Raw genomic sequence first — 14,247 nt, 5'->3', positions numbered from 1 at the left:
GTCCCCGAAATATCCAGGCTTTAACTCCACCAACCGATCAAATGACATATCAGCCGGCCAGACCAGCTTCTTAGAAATCTAGGTAATGTACCCAAACCCATCCAAATGCCGAAAAGCACACCTCTCCAACGCTGCCTGAGCCTCCGACGGTCGAGAACCCACCGAGACGTCCAAACAAACGGTAGCCACCGCCGACGGACCAACAACCGGTACCATTTGCGAAGCAACCGGAACCATGGACGGAACTTCCTCAGAACCCTGCTTCACCGGAACATCCGAATCCTCAGACCCTTTCTCCAACACCGCCGCTGCCTCCAAAACCTCCAACAGTACCGCCTGTCCAAAACCTCCGACCCCAGCCGCACGACGCACCACCAGACGTTCGACCTCCACCAACTCGTCCCTGCCACCATCACTCAGCAAGAGTACGTCCTCGACCACCCCAGGATCCAATACCTCTTCCGACATACCTGCAACTAACCATCTAAATTACTACAAAGATTCCCTAGTCGTTACAAAAGGAGAACCCCCAACTGGCCAAGACAAAAAACCATCCAAGCTCAACCCATGGCCAAAATGATCCCGAAGATACGTCGCAACCTGAGGACTCGACCGCAACTTTTCCCGAACCGGCCCTGGAGTAATATCATAAACACCACGCCGAGGACTTTTTCCCCGACTAACCAGCAACCGGTTCCACCCATAACGACCAGGCAAAGTCAACACATGCCCAGAATCCCGGCCCCAGGTCCACTGCCCGGCCCACCACAGAGAAAAACCCTTGACAGAGAAAACCCCGGGCCGCCTCCACCGGAAAAGACATACGCAAGAAGACAGAACTCCACCCCTGACATTCCCTATGAAGGAATTGCCGACCAGAATCCCCCCCCCCGATTTCAGCTTAGAACCATCAGAAGTAATGATGAAGCCCATCAAGGTAACCCGTCGCAAAACCCCTTCAACCCAACAGCATGGTCCCCGAGACCACCCGGGTAGTTCCTCCAATTGCACCACGTCCCCCCTCAGCGGACCACAGCTCCAATGACCCTGTTCCCCTATTTCTCCAGCTGTAGTGTTACCAAGCCTGAACCCCCTACACGGACCACCCTGCTTCGGAGAGCCGAACAAAGAAAACGCAGCGATACCCCGTCCAGAACCAAGAAGAGGAACAAATTCGCCAGTATGTACGTTACCGACGTGATAAGAAATCACCGAAAAATCCCGCTCTCTGGATCCCCAACGAAGCTGACGGAACTGCCGCCCGACGTCCGCCCCCGGTTCGAGTTTCCAACTACCAGTTTGATAGTGCCCGCCAAGGTAAACCCGTCGCCGACAGAAATCCTCCTCAACCCACCAGAACCAGCCCCGAGACGAGCCAGGTGAAGACCATCATTATGCTTCCCGCTTCAGTCCCCGACGACGACAACCGCACCAACTCTCCCCGGCTAACCCCCCTAGGAAGGGCAAATAATCAATTCGTCCCGAATTCCACCGCCCACGTGCCAGCCGGGCCGCCATGGAAAACCATCCTCCACCATCCCACAACTCCGTAACCTCCTGTCTCTACAACTCCGAACCATCGCAAACCATGACGACAAACCCGAAAGAAACCTACGTTCCAAGTCAACCCGTCGATCGACCCCGATATCCCCAACCATCAACCGTAATATTGCCCCAGCAATTAATACCACAACCAACGGACCCCAGATAGAACCGCCACCAACCATGTCTCTCATTATAGAAAACAAGCTTTAAAGAAACCCTTCCCCATTTAAAAACTTTCCATAAGCCCCATTAAAAATAAACCAAGACCATCAGAAGATAGCCCACATAGAACCTTGTATAAAAATACTAAAACCAGCCCATTCACCATAGGAAAGACATTGCGGAAAAAAAACCCTCCAAAACTTACGATCAGCGGAAAAAAAAAAATTATCTCGGCGGTACCTCCAAAAATGTAGGGGAAGACGAGGTCAAGGTTTGACCGTTGAGTTCGATTAAACAATTAAGTTTAGGAAACCAAATGATAACTTTAAAAAACAAGTCTTTATTCTGCGCTCCGATATCGTGTATACAGTTCGATAACCTTTCCACCGAGTCCAGGCTTACAGTAACCATCGGCCTCCTGTAAGCACCGCCTTATAACGTCCAAAAAGCCCGCCGATGTCAACCCTTGAACTCCAGATAAGACTCCCGCCGCTGGACTGGTGGCGCCATCTCTCCATCGCTCCTGCAACCAAACCATAAACAAAACCCACCGAGGCTTCCCGTAACTAGCTCCCCGTTACAGCTCCATACTTCTTTTAAACCGAGAGTCAACTATTTCTGGTAGCATACAGTTATTATCAAATGTGACTAATTTATCTTTCATTTTTTTCCCCAAAAATCGTCATCTCTCTCGATTGTTTCTACGTGTATGCCATTTTCAGTATACACAACAAAATAACAAAATTTTCTTTTCGTAATATGCAATTGCCCTTGGGTTTGAAAATAGAAATGGTCATTTCTATTAAGTTTTAGAGAATTGTTCTCTTCATCATCGTATGTGCAAAAAAAAGTTTTAGTTTGGCGTGTTTTCTTAGTTTTGGCTTGGAAATTTAATTCTTCGATATGACAGTGCGATAGGTAAAAGGTGATTTCACTTCTACTATGGCGTCTTCGCCAACTAGACCATCCGGAGACGCCCCTAAAAACCCGTATTCCAAATCAATAAATATTCCACAATCTATTACGTCCAAATGATGTTCTTTTCTTAGGATTTCTTTGGCTTTTTCTTCGCCTTCATGTCCATACGCAAATATGTAATCCATATTTTGGGAAGGAGGTTTTGGATAAAGGAGACTTTCAACCGTTTTGCCGCTTTTTGTTGTAGATTTCATTTTACAGACGCGACCGAAATTAGACGCGGTGAGGCGATGTCTTCTCTGATCTGACCATTCCGACGAATTGCCTCGCTGCCTCGTCATCATCTCGATAGCGCTCTGTTTCTCCGGTGTCACCCTCAGCTCTTCTAGTTTTAGTCTCGCCAATTCAGATATGGTTTCAGGTAACATGTCGGGTTTCATGGCATTCTCACCATTATGCGCCTTTCCGTCGTCAACCGGGTGCGTTTTTCTAGTAGCGCCAACGAAAAGTTTTTTCCTTTCGAAAAGACTGCGCTTAGAGTGCTGAGAGATTTGTTTTTGCGTAAAAGTCTGATTGCTCATTTTTTCAAAATAATGTTCGGACTCTTACCAGCTATTTTTCTAAAAAACTGAATTTGGTAGTTTCCCGCTCCTCTGTTTTTATTTATGGCAGCCGACGCGATACGACTGGGTATCACGCCTCTCTTTCCCATGTCTTTTCTTTTACAACCGATATGCTTTCCTATTAAAGACATCGTGCTTTCGGCCTGGTTGCTTGTGTCGTTTGTAATTAATTTATCGGCTTTATCCGCTATTCGAACGGCAGCGGCTGTAATGTTCCTTCTAATAGGGGAAGCTACGCTCTCCCATTTACCACTATTTTCACCTCGTTTGTCGCAAAAACTGGCATCGCACGTTCTGTGATCTCCAAAATAATGTTTGGGCGCATTAACTATGTCTTTTTTCAAGGCAGGTACTGAGTGGTCAGTCGATGAATGTTTAGATATCGCGGCTCTCGTTCCCTTCGATATGTTTTTTATTAAAACGTTATTTAAAATATTACCGCATTTATCTTTGTCTTTTTTTAAATTGTATAACGCTTTGGTGTAATTTTTTACGACGTGATTGGCGCATTCCCTTTTCGCAATTTTGTGCCCATAAACTTCTACTTTGCTTTGAAGTTCGTGCATGACGGACGAATCTCCATCCCCAATAAACACGCGATATTGCAATTTGTGCATCTCCACGCTCGCGTTGAAGCCTTTTTGAAGAATGTTAGCTTCCATGGCGCTAGAAGAGCCATCCCAGTTTTGAAGCAGTCGTGCTTTGGTGCCTCATTGCCTCGTTTCACGTGGAATTTGCACAAAGCGCAAAATTTGTTTCTGTAATCAATGTACAAAATTTTTCCGGTTCTAGCGCCAATGATTACAGCGAAGCCCGAATTTGAATTATAACTATGGCCGAAACTTCTTTTAATCCAACCTCCATCTACAATGACCGCGATGAAGCAAATATTATTGAAAGGGGCTTCGCAAAAGTTACCGGCTTCGGCCGCTAACCGGTACTCCTCCTGGCCAGATAACATTAATTCTTCGGCTAAAAGCTTTTTCCACATTTCTCCAATTCTATTTTCAATTTGCATATAACTCGATTCAGCCATAACGGGTACTCCAAGTACCGAAAATACTTCGTCGACGTTGGCAAATCCCGATCCCACACCCATAAATCCCATCACCACTTCGTCATTAATTGACAGCTCTTTTTCGCCCTTTTCTTTTATTTTTGTCACATTTTCGGCTATTTTATCCGAATTCACTGTAAATATTTTTCGGCATTGGTCGCATTCGAAATATAAACGGGAATAAAGGCCAACGCGCCTTTCTTTTAGATACTTGAAGTACCCGTTAGACTGATCGAAACATTTACCTTGCCGACCATTACATAAAAAGTAGTGTCTGTCCATTTCCCTAATTTGCTGGATAAAATAAACGGGGTCAACGATCCTACGGCCAACCAAAGTATCGCTATTCAACCCAGAATTTTTAAACGAGGGGTAAATTGACCTTATAAAACCTGGAGATTCGGGAGCTCTGGTTGTGATATCATTATTTAATGGTTGCGCGACTTTCTCATGACTAGACTTTGACTGCGTGCTCTCCTCTTGATTGAACGTCGACTGGTGATTCTTTTGATTCAACATAAAATCCTCCGTAATTTTTTTATCCCTTAAAAATATATGTATATATTTTTAAATGTAAAGCAACGGTTATCCACCTTTTATGAATTAACTGTACTCTTTTTACAGTTTGGTTTTCTCTCGGGGGTGGGGTAGGGGGTGAGTTATCTGGAAATGGATTTTATCTATCTCGTTTTCGCCGGTTCGAACAACGTACCCTAGTTTTAAGGCGAAGCACTGCGATGCCTAAGGCGAAATTATCTTCGGCGATGTCACATTAGTATCGCGAATGTCAGTCCTTTATATAGATCCCGATTCAATTCGCGCAGTGTTACCAGTTCTTAGCCACGTAATGATAATAAAAGGCTATAAATAACAAAATTATCGTTGGGAGAATATGAAGTGTCATACTTAAATCATAATGTTACTTATGATAGTATACATTAGACAGTTTTAGTATACAGGGTGTCCTTTTTTTATTCGAAAAAGCGATTTTTTTTTCAATAACCGTTTCAGTTAGAATGTAGAATTTTCAGTGTGAATTGTCAGTACTGGGGGCCATTGTTGTACATAATTTTTATCGATTTTAAAAAAATATTTTCAAATTCTGAAAAAATAACTTTTTATTTATTGGAGCTAGTAAAATTTTGCCAATGAGAAAAATGTAGAGCGACATCTAAAACATAAGAATAACGTTTGGTTGTTGAAAACCAAATAATTTTTCACGAAATAACACTGCATCCAAAAGATTAAAGTTTTTGATTTTTCCAATTATTTTGTTTACCCATTTAGTCAATTTTCAAACGCGTGTAATTTCGTGAAAAATTATTTAGTTTTCAACGGACAAACGTTATACTTATGTTTTCGACGTGGCTCTACATTTTTCTCATTGGCAAAATTTTACTAGCTCCAATAAATAAAAAGTTATTTTTTAAGAATTTGAAAATATTTGTTTTTTAAATCGATAAAAATTATGTACAACAATGGCCCCCAGTACTGACAATTCACACTGAAAAATTCCACATTCTAACTGAAACGGTTATTGAAAAAAATAGCTTTTTCTGATAAAAAAGGACACCCTGTATATCTCTCGCCAAAAGCTTGTCAAATCGTCGAGAATAGACCAAGGGGCTAACGACCTGCCAAAAGTACACCGAGTACAGAAAGTACAGCCTTTGGTAGTACAAAGTACGCTTACGCTTTTTAATACAGTCAAAGCTATGCTATTTGAAATATCGGTAGTTTTTCGGCAATTATGATTAGAATTCCCGGTTTAATATAACTTCTAGACGTTGTTTAGTAAATATATCGAAAAGAAGACGCAAAAGACACTTACTTTGATAGATTGTTTTCCCATTTCATACGAGAAGCTCTCTTCTTGGCGCGATTTGACGTTGGTTTTTTATTCCGTTGTCTTTCCATGACGACTCTTTACTGGAGTTCTACACTGTAGGAGAACGCGAGCGGTACTTTTTTCAGCAAATGTGTTGAAGTAAACCAAAATATGAGGAATGATCAGGAATCCTCAATTCCTCATACTTTCGGCCGAAATTGGAAAAGCCCCTTTTTTGGGGGTGGGGAATATTTTGGGATTAAAGTAGTGCTTTTGTCCATGTCTTTAGCCTGTTGTTAGGCCTTCCTAAGCTTTTACGGGCAGGAATGGAAATATTTGGTATTGGCCCGCAGCTTTTAGAGTGTTCGGACAGATTGGGGTGGGCTAAAAGTGGTAACCCATTGCTTTTAAACTCGTCAGTGGCGGAAGGTGCCAGGGTTTTTGGGGTATTTTATGAAAGGAAAGAGGATATTAGGATAAGGATTAAAGCGCTGATAGCTAAATTACGTGACCAACCCATTTGATTTCCAAACCAAATGTTCGATTGAGCGTTGTCAGAATAAAGTTGGTGGATATATATATATTATCTCGAAACGAATAGTGTTTTTAATAGACCCATAACAAAAGAGGGGCCGCAGACGAGGCTTAAGTGAGACCTGTGGACGGAACATCCTGTTTATGACGTTTTGAACCACGTGACTGCCATTGAAATATACAGGCGGAAGTAAGGAAACGGATGTTCCGTCCAAATGCTGAGTTGCCAGGTCAAATGTTAATTTTCGGCCCCCCAACTTTCAACATGGGTCTATTTATTTATAATTTTAAAAATAACTGGTGCTCTCTTAGCTAACTTGTTAAAATGTTGCTCTCTACATCACGAGATATAATATTCTTCACACGGGCGAAATAATAAAAATGCAACATGTTCAAGCTAGACTCCTCCCTTTTATAAAATCAACTATTTAATTCACAAATTGTAATATGATCAAAGGTAATAAATCCCAGTAAGTTCTAAAAAACCAATATCCGCACGGTAATGTTGAAAAAGCACCGCGAAATCGTATTACAGTGATTAAAGTTGTGAATTACAGAAACGCAGGGAGCGCCACGAAACCCTGGGTAGGAAGACTTCGACAAAAAAAGAACATAGCCATATCAGAGCACACGTGTGTACGTAATATCAGGAAACTATATAGGTATATACTTGGAGTGTCTAAGGTTCCATTGGGACGGTGTGACGAAAGCGCGTCGAGAAAAAGGCGGGGCTTAACTACGTCGAGTGTAAGACATAACAAGACATTTCAAATTCGTGGCTCGAGGTTTAGCGCGAAAAGAATGCGTCGCCATGGTAACAAATAGGTAATCTTCGAGCGCAAAAAAAAGGCTTACCAGAAAATTGATTTAAAAACCTCAATTTGTTATCGTACTGAAGTTTTATGGGTATTTATAAAGTTATTCGTTAAACAAATGTAGTGATACCTAATTTCAAAAAGAGAAAATCAGGTAAGCTAATATATAATAACTGGGACAAGGCTCAATGAAAAGTTTTGGCAGTGGTACGTCACTGTTTTTTTTTTCAATAGTTTTTATCGTGGGGAGAAAAATATCACCACAATGGCGGCCATGGCCAAAGCTACGGCCAAACCTCCGGCCAAACCTCAATTTATTATCTTACTGAAGATTTATTATGTTATCCGCAAAAACAAGTAAAGTGATACCTAATTTTAGGTATTTATATGTTTAAAAAAAGAGAAATCAGGTAAAGCTAATATATAATAACCGGGACTAGGCTTAATGAGTCGAAGTTTTCGTCGAATTAGGGTAGCGAGGCGCGACAGTTTATCTTTCGCGCTTTCTACGAGCATCATCACGGCTGCCAAAATCTTCCTTAGACATTCCAAGTGTATACCTATATAATTTCCTGGTAATATATATAAACTAGTAAATTCGGACCGCAAAGAGTTTCGCGCAAGGGATAGAAATATTACCAAAGGGACAAGAACTAATTCGGGGAAAACATGGCACCCGGAACTAAGTTTAAAAGGTCGCCGATGAGAAATCGCCTATATACTTTGAATTTGTTGAAAGGCTATGGGAAACAATATTAATTTCAAATAGAACCAACTTGAGATGTAAAATATTTTCAGCGTACAAATTTATTTTAAATAAGTTTTAATTATGACTTATGAGTAACAATTATTAAAACCTATTTCCTACGTAAACGTTTTTTAAGTTTAATCGCTAAGTTTGAAATTCTGTTTGATAAACATTAATTAACTTCAGTGAAATTTGTAAACTTTTATTTATTATTTAAATTTATTATGTCTTCCAACACATTAAAATTTCGTGAGTGACTGATTTTTCTCGATTTGAACTAGACCTATTGAATCGGCGTGTTTTACCGAAGAATCTCAATCTGTCTTACGCGCTACAAAGATAGGTTCGCATTTTAAGCGTAAAAGTAAGCATTATCTCTTCTGCCGTAGGCACTAAACAAAACGCTGAACATAATCCTTTACAACCGCGAAGTCCGAGAAAAGGGTCGACAGTCGCTACAATAGAGGGGCCACGAGGGGGAAGTAAAAATAATGTTTTAATCCTGTTTTTTTTTGTCCAAGAGGGGGGGAACTTTAGGCCTAAAATATATGTAAAGAAGAGCAACGGGTCACCCTGGAGCGATATTGTAGGTCTAAGCAATATACGGATATGTCGTATCCTTCCTCGTGCCTTTCCACCCCTTACCAGGTGACGCGTTTTTTCGAAATGGTCACTGACGCCAACTTAACACAGTCCATCTACTGTCACACCCGTTTGGGATATGTCTTCCAGCGCCCTAGTACACTGGACCTTGTCTTCTCTATTGAAGAACACCTTGTCTACGATGTCAAACAGCTCCCTCCGCTGGGTAAAAGTGACCACAATGTCATTCTCTTATGCATCGCCTGCCCAACACCATCGGTGCCTCACCGCCAATGTCGTGACTTCTTCAGAGGGGACTACGACTCGTTCGGTACCTTTATCTCCCAGGTCGACTGGCGAGCTGAATTTGGCTCTGGCGATGTTGAATTCTGCTGGTCCCGTTTTTCGGCCATCCTTCATGACGGTATTCAGCGTTTTGTTCCTCTTCGGGTCAACCGTCCTCTTCGTCCGGCTCATTTCTCTGCACGCTTCCAGAAATCTTTTTTTTTCAAAACCACTACCTGGGCGCAGTACGTGCGTTCTAAACGCCGTGGGTACTCCCAATCTCGGGTTGAAAAGGACTACGCTGCGTACAAAAGTGCCAGGAATGCCGTAACTAATGCTAGTCGGAACTTTAAGCGCAAATTTGAAGCTGACCTCACTGCGCAAATTGCTTCCAATCCGAAGGTCTTCTACAGTCATGTTAATAGATTGCGGCGAACTAAATTCACCATTACAGCGATGAGGGCCTCTGATGGCCAACTTGTCACTGAACCTAGTTTGATGGCTACTATCCTCACTGACCATTTCATCTCTGTTTCCTCTACTGTCAATCAATCATTTTCGCCCTCCACTGTGCCTCCCACACCGGGCAGTACCCAGCCTTCTCTCGACTCCTTTTCTTGTACCGCGGCTGATGTACACAAACAACTGCTGTCGTTGAACTCTACCCAATCTGCTGGCCCCGATGGGCTACACCCGTTTCTGCTTAAACTCCTAGCCAATGCGCTCGCCTCTCCGTTATGCATCATGTACAATATGAGTTTCACTACAGGGATTGTACCCCAGCAATGGAAGAGTGCCAACATCACTCCGATTCATAAAGCTGGCTCCCGTGACAACCCTGCCAATTACCGCCCTATTGCCAACACCTGTCACGTTGCTCGAATTGGAGAACGCTTGGTTGATAAACCCATCCGTGCCTTCCTGGAGGCCACCAGTTTTCTCCATCCGTCTCAACATGGATTTCGCGTCAAACATTCTTGCACCACTAATCTCTTGTCCGCCACCAACGACTGGACCACCTGGTTGGATGAGGGGAAGCCTGTCGATGTCATTTATCTAGACTTCAGAAAAGCGTTCGATACCATTCCCCATCCTGAATTGATTGCTGCTCTGCAGAAAGCCGGAATTACGGGAGCTGCTCTCACATGGCTCTCCAACTTCGTCATCGGGCGTCGGCATTCTGATGTCCTTCAAGGGTATGCTTCACCACCACAAACTCCTCTCACAGGGGTTCCCCAGGGGAGTGTGCTTGGTCCGATCCTTTTCACCGTTTTCATCAATTCCATGCCGCAGGTGGTCCAGCACTCTCGACTCTACTTATTTGCCGACGACTCAAAATTAGCAAACCAGGTTTCCACCTCATTAGATCAACAGCGCCTCAATCAAGACCTCCAGGCTGTGGCGGCCTGGGCTAACGCTCACAAAATGGAATTTAATGTCTCTAAATGGGGAGTGAACCACCTTGGGCGTTCTAATCCCTGTGCTTGGTACTTTTTGGGTGGTTCTACTATCTCGACCAGTGATTCTCCGGTGCGCGATCTCGGAGTTTGGGTGGACTCCTCCCTCAACTTCAGTCACCACTGCACAAAAGCTGTTAAAAAGATTAATTCTATCACCGGCTTGACACGTCGCTCTTTTTATTTTCGCTCCCCACGGCTGATACGTACCCTGTACAACTCCCTTGTCTTGCCCTATATCAACTTTGGATCCGAAGTGTGGAGCCCGCCCCTTCAAGGGGACCGGGACAACCTTACAAAAGCCCACAACCGTTTTACTAAACTCACTAAGGGCCTTGAGTGCCTTCCTCCGGTTGCGCGGAATGAGGCCCTCAAGCTGGACTCCCCGCTTCTCAGACACGCGATTAATGACCTGGTGTGTATCTGGAGCATGTGGTCGGGTCAGTCTGCTCTCCAGTTGTCCACCTTCTTCAAATTAGACACTCTTCGCAAGACCAGGGGTCATGCAGCGAAAATATTCAAACCACGGGCCCGGACCAAACAACGTCAATGGCACCTTGCTTTCCGTGCTATCCAAACTTGGAACTCCCTCCCCGCAGATGTACTTTCTGCTCAATCTCGTTGGACTTTCCGCAGCCGCACTCGGGAGTTTCTCCATTCTACCGTTTAATTTTTTTTTCTTGCTTTTCCACTTGTGGGTTATATACAAGCTATTCTAGCTTTGTAACTTGTATTTTTCTTAATAATAAATAAATAAATAAATAAATAAACGCACGGCAAGACCTCATCCCATAGAGTTTCTATAGGAGGAAAACGTTTTTCACAATCATTCTATCTGGTTATATTAAATGCGACTAAAAGTTGAAAATATTATAATAATAAAACAAAAGTATTATTGTATTATTAAGTTAATTTATTTTTATAAATACGAATCAAATGAAGAATTAAAGAATTCTGTGTATTTTTTCGTCATTTTATAAATTTAAAAATATCGGTTTTGTAGATGGCGTAGTAAGATTGGAACGCCCGCGAAAGGTGTAACGGTCAGCGCCATCTGTTGATTTTCATTGGTACTAATAGTCTAAAATGCTTCCCCTTAAAGACACTCGCCAGAGTTTCACATCCCCAGAGAGTGAAGTCCACGCCTCCTACCTACATTTGTGTAACGAAACGTGTGTATTGAATGTAAATAGTGATGTAATATGTACTACAGACTTGTTTGGGAATGATATAGCGAGTGAAGTTTCTGCCGTAACCCCTAGCATATCCGTTGATAATGCATTGTGTACGTTTATTGAACATATGGAAGTTTTTGAAAATACCTCTTCGTCTATAAATACTAAAGTTTTAAACACTTTGCCTGTCTCCCTCTCTTTCAATTGTGGTGCTGCTACAAGGGATGAAGCTATCAGTAGTTCTTATTGTTCTAAGAAAAAACGAGTCAAGAGGGGTAAAAGACAGAGCCAGAAGCGCAAATGCAGTCGACCGGCCTTTGGTTTTCTTAACATCCAGGGCGGTAGGGGTTTCCAAAGGTGGGAAGAGATGGCCCAGATTTTGAAAAAGAAAAGATTAATGTTTTTTGGGGTGGTAGAATCACACCTCCGAGATGGGGAAACCCCTCCTGGGTTGCCAAGCTCATTTCAGTGGGAGGGAGTCAATCGCACCAAGAAGGAGAAGAGACTGGGGGGAATTGGTATTGTTTTCCCGCAGTCTGAGGATATCATAATTCACCGCCGCTGTCGGGAGCATATGTGGTTCAGCCATGTAGCGTTCCCCAAAGTCAGCTTTGCTGTGATATACTGTGCGACAGGTACGCAACCGAAAGTTATTGATTGGAATGAGAATATATATACGTGCCTGCAGGAAGACATTTTATTTGAACAACGACGAGGCCACAAAATATGTTTGATGGGCGATTTTAATGGACACATTGCGGAACTGGAAGAAGAAAATATTAACGGCCTGCGTATGAAGACTTTTGTGGATATGAATAATTTGGTTATTGCTAACTTGACTCCTTGCTGTAACGGTAAATTCACCTGGCATGGTAGAGACTCGCGCACCACTGTTGATTACGTTTTATGTAGTGAAGAGTTGATTGATAATGTAGTAGAAATTAAAATAGACGAAGCTGGCGACTCGAGCGTGGGTAGTGACCATAACTCCATTTTTGTGACAATGAATTTTCAGCCGCCACAAGGGGGGGCCTTACCTCTGTCGACAGAACATACAAAAGATGTAAATGAACTACCAGTATTCTGGATATTAGATGATGAAGATAGTTTAGTTGCCTTCCGCAATAGAATGGAGGAGCTTGCTGAACAGGGGCTGCAAAATTATGAAGACTTCACAGCGGCAATGCGTGATACCATGATGGCTACTCTTCAAAGGAAACCAACAGTTACCGCAAAGGGAAAAACAGGGTATAAACCGAAGCAGTGGTGGGATGGTGAAGTGAAAGCGGCAATTAATAAACGAAAGGAAGCAAATAGACAGCATCGAAAAGCGTTGGCCTCCGGACAGTCTCCGGAAATTATTCTGAGCTTGTGGCAACGGTACAGAGCTGCTAAAACATCGGCCACATCTCTGATTGCGGTAAAGAAGAGAGCGTTTGACAAGAAACTTGAAAAAAGTATCTGTAGTGCAGGGAAGGACAAAGGAAAAAAATTTTGGCGCTACCTGAAAAAGCTACGTAATTCCAGCAAGTCTGTTAAGAGATCGAGCCGGGGTCTGAAGGCTAAGCGGGGCTCGCTGCTCCACACCCGCGATGAAATTATAGAGAGGATTATTGAGTATGTGTATGATCTTGAACAAGAACTACTCTCGGCGCCGGCCCCAATTTCGGGATGTCCTAATCCGAACCCTGATTTTGCTCCGTTACAATTCACTGTGATAGAAGTCATTCGAGCCATACAAGGTCTAAAGTCGGGTGAAGCAGCTGGTTTGGAGGGCATCTATGCCGAGTGTCTTAAACACCTCGGCCCTCGAGCCTGCTCTGCTCTGTGTATGATTTTTAACGGTATCCTCGATAATGGCGTTGTTCCTATCTCGTGGCATACAGCAAAGGTGTCTCTAATATTCAAAGGGAAAGGAAAGGATCCTACGGAAATGGACTCCTATAGGCCGATTGCAGTCACTTCAGTGTTGTACAAACTTTTTGCCTTGATTTTAAAGGACCGTTTGAGTGAGACCTTGGAAGACAATGACTTACTCAGTGAGGGCCAAGGTGGTTTTAGAAGGGATCGGCGTATTGGGGATCATCTGTTTGTTATCTGCCACCTGCTTGAAATTTCAAGATCTAGATCAATTCCTCTTAAGGTGGCTTTCCTGGACCTTCAGAAGGCGTATGACAGTGTATCGAGAGACTTTTTATGGAAAAGACTAGATGAAATGGGCATACCTCGGCCGCTGTCAATGGCAATAAAGAGTCTGTACGAACATTGCGATTACTCCTATAGCCTGGATGGAGTATCGACTCCAGCGGTTAAAAGCTTAGTGGGCCTTCGTCAAGGCTGTCCTCTGTCCCCCATCCTTTTCATTGCGTTTTTGGACCCACTGGCCAGGAAGTTAGATGCCTCTGGTATACGAGCGGTGCTTCCACCGATGACCTCAGAAAATTACGGCTTCAGCCTGGCCTACCTCTTCTTCGCTGACGATATAGTTTTATTCGCGAACAACCCCAACGACATGCAG

The 14,247-nt window shown here is 43.2% G+C and overlaps 1 pseudogene across 1 annotated transcript in view; it reads right to left on the bottom strand.

The window, feature by feature from the left end:
• Nucleotides 1–926: 926 nt before the first annotated feature.
• LOC149933117 (uncharacterized) overlaps nucleotides 927–14,247 on the bottom strand; it is a 33,596-nt pseudogene continuing 20,275 nt past the window's right edge. The window contains exons 5-8 of the transcript XR_016473193.1: nucleotides 6,137–6,247; nucleotides 3,221–4,849; nucleotides 2,543–3,188; nucleotides 927–2,498 (exon numbers count right to left, since the gene is read on the bottom strand). The product of XR_016473193.1 is annotated as an uncharacterized LOC149933117 (transcript). The remainder of the gene's footprint in view (nucleotides 2,499–2,542; nucleotides 3,189–3,220; nucleotides 4,850–6,136; nucleotides 6,248–14,247) is intronic.

Source organism: Leiobunum rupestre, chromosome 8 (genome assembly GCF_980474605.1).
Source record: "Leiobunum rupestre chromosome 8, qqLeiRupe1.1.hap1, whole genome shotgun sequence".
Lineage (NCBI taxonomy): Eukaryota > Metazoa > Arthropoda > Arachnida > Opiliones > Sclerosomatidae > Leiobunum > Leiobunum rupestre.
The sequence above is the reverse complement of the archived record's forward strand: the minus strand, read 5'-3'. Positions and strand labels throughout refer to the sequence as shown.